Source organism: Sciurus carolinensis, chromosome 2 (genome assembly GCF_902686445.1).
Source record: "Sciurus carolinensis chromosome 2, mSciCar1.2, whole genome shotgun sequence".
Classification (NCBI taxonomy): domain Eukaryota; kingdom Metazoa; phylum Chordata; class Mammalia; order Rodentia; family Sciuridae; genus Sciurus; species Sciurus carolinensis.
In genome coordinates, this window is record NC_062214.1 from 169,148,659 (window position 1) to 169,155,569 (window position 6,911).

A 6,911-nucleotide genomic window follows, 5' to 3' on the forward strand; every position below is an offset into this window, starting at 1 on the left:
CTGGGTCTTGACTGACGTCTTAGAATACTCCCTGGCACAGCCACTCGATAAACTCAGCTAAGGAAAAGAAGAAAAAGCAATTTTTGAAGCTATGCCTACCTGTGGGATGGGAAATTTAACAGCTTAATAAAAGTAAATCGCTAGAAAGTTTTGATTGAATATAATCACTATGATATCTTACCGGTTAGCACCGAAATGTAAATGCTAATGCTGTATCTGTGAGGTAGCCTCCAATCTTCAACTATTTATGAATGCCTATTTTCTGCTGTTTCAACCACCACGGTACCTTTTTGCATGCCATTGAAAGACTCTAGGAATACAGATGAAAAGATATTCCCGCCTTAAAGAAGGTGGCGATCTAATGAGGAAAAAAATGAACACGTCTAAAGTACTGTGATAACCTAGGAAAAAAAGCCACCACGGTGTCATTTGCCAGAATGAAATCAGAGAAAACTTCAGCTAGAGTGCAGATGACATAGAGCAATCAATGTCTCCCATTCTATCAATGTCTCCCATACTATCTCTGAAATCTTTCCCTCTGTCCCTGTCACTGAAATGTTCCTGGTTATCATCTTTCCACCTACTAAAGCAGCCTTCTAATGAATTTCTCTAGAGGAGAAATGCCAGATCTACTTTTATGCTGCTCCAGTGACACCAAGTCTAATAGGACTAGGGTCAAATTTTAAAGAGATTCTTCACACTGCTGGAAGACATAATCTGATAAGATTCTGCTTTTGCTCAGTGTTCCTTCAATTTCCTTAGCAAGAAACTTAAGACCCTTTTTAATGTGACTGTGGCCTGCCACTGTTCACTCCATGCTCCATTCCTGGAGAACATACTATTTCTTGAGTATTTTATGAAATTCTATATCTTCTATATGCAGCTCCCAGGACACCAATATTTGAAATCCCTATTACTCTCCAATGTAAATCATTCCCTTCCCAGAGTTCCAGTAATCTTTGACTAATATCACACAGTCCTGTCACACTGCATTATCATTTTTTAGTGTATTAGGTAATTATCACTTGAACTAGCATATAAGCAAGATTAAAACAGAATGGGAAGAATATTCCAATTTGGACATAAAAGTTGAGGGGAGGGGAAGCATCACTTGCATTAAGGGAAGGAAGACTTGGAAGTGATCAGAACAAGGTTCAAAGTGACTGTTTGCTAAGCCTTGCCTTACCCCACTTGACTATGGAAGAGGGAATTCACAAATGCCGGGACAGAAGCAGTAGAAAGATGGAGGCCTTAGCCTAAAAGGTTAAGTTAAACCACACAGGCAAATAGGAAATTGTGTAGATTAGTGGGGAAAATTCTGGAGCAGAATTTAGAACTGGAGGAATAGGTATATACACAGGGTTGCTATGGCTTATGAATAAGATCTCCTTTAATGTTGGTGTTTATACTGTATTTTGGATTGATGTATGTTTTTGTTGTCTTTTAACTCATCTCTGTGTAGAGATGACCATATGGGGCTGCAGGAGTAAATAATTTATTAAGTGTATAACGCATAGTTTAATTTTCACTTTATTCACTACCCTTTTTTTTGGGGGGTGGTATTGGGGTGGAGCTCTGAGGTTTTATCACTGAGCTACATCTTCAGCCCTTTTTTAAAAAAATTTTGAGAAACGGTCTCACTAAGTTACTTAAGTTGCTGAGGCTGGACTTGAAGGTGAGATCCTCCTGTCTCAGTCTCCTGAGTTGCTGGGATTACAGGTATGCACCACCACACAGTTTCACTTCCCTTTGATATTTCAAAATTCATGTAACATCCAGGTTACATAAATGTATTATTTTCCCCCACTTTCCCTCAGATCCTAGAAGACAAGAGGAATGCCCAAAAACTCCAGTCATTTTCCTACCTATTCACTACCTAAAAAATTATCCTACTGGCTCCTACTTCACCAAAGCCCTGCACCCGGCTAGTAGTTAATGAATTAAATTGCACACATATATTCTGGATAATGCTATTGCCAATAGTCTGTTGCCCTTTTCAGATAAGGCATATATCCAACTGAAGTGACTTTAGGTCTCTAGTCTCTTGTTTGTTCATTTAAATAAGCATTTACTGAGAACTTTGCAATAATCCTGAAGGAGTACCAGTAAATATAATAGCAGGAATTACAAGTATACTAGCAGAGTGTCAGGGGACAAATTTCGAGGCAATCGGGAATTTAAGCACCTATCAAGTCATACTCTCTGTGGTAATCTCTACTGTCTATGCTTACTGCTCATCTTAAGCATCACTGTTGTATACCTTTTTCTCCATCTGGTAAATCAGAGTAAGTGATAACTGGCTGTCATTTCATAATTCTCACTCCCCAAAAGAAAAAAATTTCTCATCGGTATGGAATCTGTTGCCTTTCTAAAAATATAACTCAATTTCTATGTTTCAGTGTACAGTGATCATCTTAACTGTCACACAAATGGGAAGATATAAAATTTCTATCCACGAAAGAAGAAATCTCTACGACCCATGCCAGTCCCTAAGGATAAGTATATTCTCGATTTCTAAGCAAGTTATCCAGATATCTAGCAGACACCCACTGTCTGCTCTACCAGCATTTAAGTACATGGGAGCATTGTTAGAAAAACACCAGGCCTTTTTGAGAATTTTAGCACTGAGTTAAAGGTTTTAGAATTATGGCCAAAATTCATGGTTATTGTAGGGAAAGGCTAGTTATTTCAAGAATCTTTGGTTTCATAATGCCATTGATACCTACCATATAATTTAACTCAAAGTCATTGTAAGATTTGAAGCATGATTTATTTTATAGTGAGCTGAGACTCAGCAAGGCTTAAAGGCTTGTACAAGGCCACACTTTGTAAAGTATACGAATATCCCAAATACAACCAACCTTCCCATAGAATTTGACAATATCGATTACTGACTAACTCCTTAAAATTCACTCCTCCTGTGGTTTCCATGGGTATTTTACTTCCAAGGATCCTTTCCAACTGAGACTTCTTGTCTAGCCTTGCAAATGTTAACTGGAATCTTTAGTGCTTTTCCATTTTCTTCCTCTGGCCCAGAGTGCTTCAAAATCCCCCCAAGAACTAAAACACAGACTGCTGAGCCCCATCACCAGAGTTTCTGATTCAGCAGATAGGGGATGGAGCCTGAAAATCTGCTTTTCTACAACCTTCTAGGTGATGCTGATAATGCTGGTCCAGGGACTATATTGAGAGAACCACTACTCTGCTTTCCCTAAATAAATTCAATTTTCATTTTGACTTCAAATTTTATCACAGTGTAGATGACTTCTGCTACATTTCCAGAAACTGAAACCAGAGTTTGAATGTTTTTCTAACCGTTCAAGGTCAATATGCCACCAAAGATATAGTTTGGGCGTTCTCTTCGATTTAATTTCTATGGCTAGAATTAAAGTAGCTGAGACTTCAGTTCAACTTGAAACCAATTAAAATTCCTTGACATTATTCAACTAGAAAATCAACTGTTTCTCCTTTAGTTCACATTTCTCTTGTAACAGTGATCATGAACATTATAGTCTTAGAATTATTCCTCTACTGCCATATTACTTTTTATGGGGTGTAAGTTATGGGATAAATGGAACCATGCCTAATACACTTCTTTCATGACTTCCTTATAATGCTAAATCACAACTTATATTTAAAAACAAATTAAATGGTAAAAGCTTCCCATAGCATACTGTATAGTTAAGAATTCTGTGATTCCCAAACCAAGCAAAAACCTTCTCTGTTACATTTTAGAGAAAATCAAGGGTTAACTATACTGTACAAAAGTGGTAGCGATCTCTTCTGTATAGACTAACGAATCTGTAAGGAACAAAGTTAAGTGCAGTGTCTCAAAGTACACTGTTACCTGGGTTAAAGAGTTCATCAGGTGGGACAAAGCAGGATCTCTATAGCCTTCCAGTTGCAATAGGCCTAAAACTTCATCTGAAAGCTTTCTGTCTAAATATCGTCAATTATGTTAACAATAGTTTCTTTCTTGGGTAGGTGAATGTGTGCTTTGTGATAAAAGTCAATGGTTAAACAGAATTTTATTTATTTATTGCAATTTGTTGGTTTTTAAACTTTCCAGAAACAATTTAGAAACATAAATGTTTGACTCCAGAGCCAGTATACTTTAATCTCAAGATAAACTTTTTGAAAAGGACACCATTAAAAAAGGTCCGTCTCTATGTACACTTTATATTGTTTGAATATCATCTGTTGTCCACCACTAGTTTTAAAAGACTGGTCAACTATCATTGTACACAGTTTCCTGTAAAACAAACAAAAAGCACATTAATCTAATAAAAACTAGAACTTGACACCTCAAAGTAACCACTTCCTCAAGTAACCACTTCAAAAATCAAATAGTATTACTGAACCAGGCCTATTTTGCTCTCATACAATATGCCAATAACTGAAACAAGTTTTGCAGAGGAGTTTTATTCACTAGGTGACCTCATGTGAAGACAGGACAGCAGGTCTCAAATCCACCTCCCCAGAGATAGGATTCTGGGATTTTCGGGGGGTGGGTAAAGAAGTTGGGTGATCTAAGGCAACAAAAGAAAGGTGGCAGTATGGAAAAGTGAAGTAAATGATGCCTGTGCAATCCTAACAAAACCTCAAGCTCTTCGCATGGCACATGTTCAGAAAGTTCTGGTGCTAGCTTCAAATCTTGACTCTCAAAATGTAAATATTAACTAGAAATAGAAACTTTTCTCTAAAATCTTATTTTCTTATCTTTAAAGTAGAGGGAATATGATTTGATTGGCATATTTTAAGCATTAAAGGAAATAATGTATGTACTCAATATAGTTACTATTTTTATGTTAATCCTTGAATCTCAAATAGTATTTTGGCTATAATGGGAGCCCACAATCAAGTCTGACAAGGGTCACAATTCGCCTCAGTTCCAAAATTACAATAGGGGAAACTGTTGAACTTTCCCTGGTTCTTATTTCTTAGAGGTCAGATTTTTAAAGAGTTACTCCTAGAAAATGTCAATGCTTTTCAAACTTGGGCTCAAAGACTCAACATTGGGGAGATTTCTCCTCTCCTTTTTACTCCTAAAGGCAATCTCGATCTGCAATAGGTTTTGGCACTGATCCTCAAATAAACTAACAAGGACTACTGTTTTGGGAACTAGAGTAACGTACTACATGATGTCCTTTGAGTCAACAAAACAACATGTATTGGATGATGGTTCCATAAAACTGAAATGGAGTTGAAAAATTCCTATTACCTTGCATTTTTACTCTATCTTTTCTATGTTTAGATAATAGAAACACTTACCATTATATTACAATTGCTTACAGTATGAAGTACATAACATGCTATATAAATTTGTAGCCTAGGAGAAATAGTTACACCTTCTAGGTTTGCATAATTACATAAATTTGCAACAATGACAAAATCAGCTAAGTATGCACAGAATGTGTGCTGGTTAAGTGACCAATGACTATGAAGTTTTACTGGAACACAGTCACACCCTTTTGCTTAAATATTTGTCCATGGTGGCTTTCACAAGTGAAAAGACCCAAGGTCTTGCAATCCTAAAATATTCACTATCTGGCTCTTCAAGAAAAAATTTGCTACTTGAAGTCTGATTTCTTTATGTGGTGAATATAAATGCCCACAGTCTGCACTACTTCCACCGAGAGTTAGTGTCCCCTTCCTGCGTGTCTCCAGTCTTGGCCATGACTTGCTTTGGCCAATAAAATATCAGTTATCTTAGTCATGAAGCTTAAATGAATAAATGTGAAGAACTTAGAACAATAACTACAATAACTACTGGCAAGAGCTTAATAACGGTTAGCCAATTTTTATTATTAGCAGAACATAAGTGTTCTATTCCTTATCTCCTATGTCAAAGTTAAGCCTCAAATTGATCACTGATTTGTTTCCTCTTTCCCCATTGTTCTGTCAGGTGTTGATCTAAGAAGGTAACAGAAAAATAAGGAGATATTTAATCACCAGTCTTCCAAATAAGGTGACGAAAAAGATTGTAAAGATTCAATGACCGGGTCGTAGTCGTGGAGTGAGCTGGCGGGTGAGTCAGGCCGTCTGCATCACAGAGGTAGCCGGTGGGCACCCAACCCACCTGCCTTGAGGAGCTAGGCGGTGGGCAGCCAACCCGCCCAACCACCAGGCCAAGCACAGACGCCATAACTGAGCAACCCCACCCGACCACCACGCTGAGGTCTGTCACAATCTCAGAGCAAGCCCGCCTGCATCCCGGAGCTAGCCAGAGGCTTCTTTATAGGCTGGTTGTAGGCATTTTGAATTATTCCTGAGGGCATGGCCATCATCATTGGAAGGGCAGCTCCCTTCCAGAGACACCTATAGGAAATAGAGGACCTTTAACAAGACCCAGGAGCCAAGAAGAGGAGGTATTGAGAGATTCAGGACCAACTCAGAGCCAACAGGTGAGTCTCTTCCACTGGTTGGGCTCCCCAGATGGGGCAGTAGTCCCGAAATGCAGGGAACTTCCTGGAGTAGAGTGGCCCAGGGAGACCCATGCTGGAGCAGAGAACCCAGTCAACTGGGAGCATTGCAGAGGAGTGCCGCACAGCGAGAAGCTTCGACGCAGAGTGAGGGTCCGAGGCCCAGATGGTAGCTCCAGTCCCCAGGGAACGTAGCAGAGGAGGGCTGCTCAGCGAGGGAGTCCCTTGCAGAGGAGGGCTTCCCAGTCCAGGTGGTAGTTCTGGACCTAAGGGAACTTCTCGGAGGAGAGCTGTCCAGCGAAACTTCCCCACCGGGTGAGTCTTCCCCACTGGGCGAGGCTTTCCCACCAGGGCAGTAGAACCAGAGACACAGGCCCAGATCAGACGTGCCCCAGTCTGCAGTCTAGTCCCCCTTTGGCTGACCATCAGTCAACAAGTGGAGGCGCCTCTGCCCACTGACAGGGAATATAGCCCACCTGAAGGCCACCA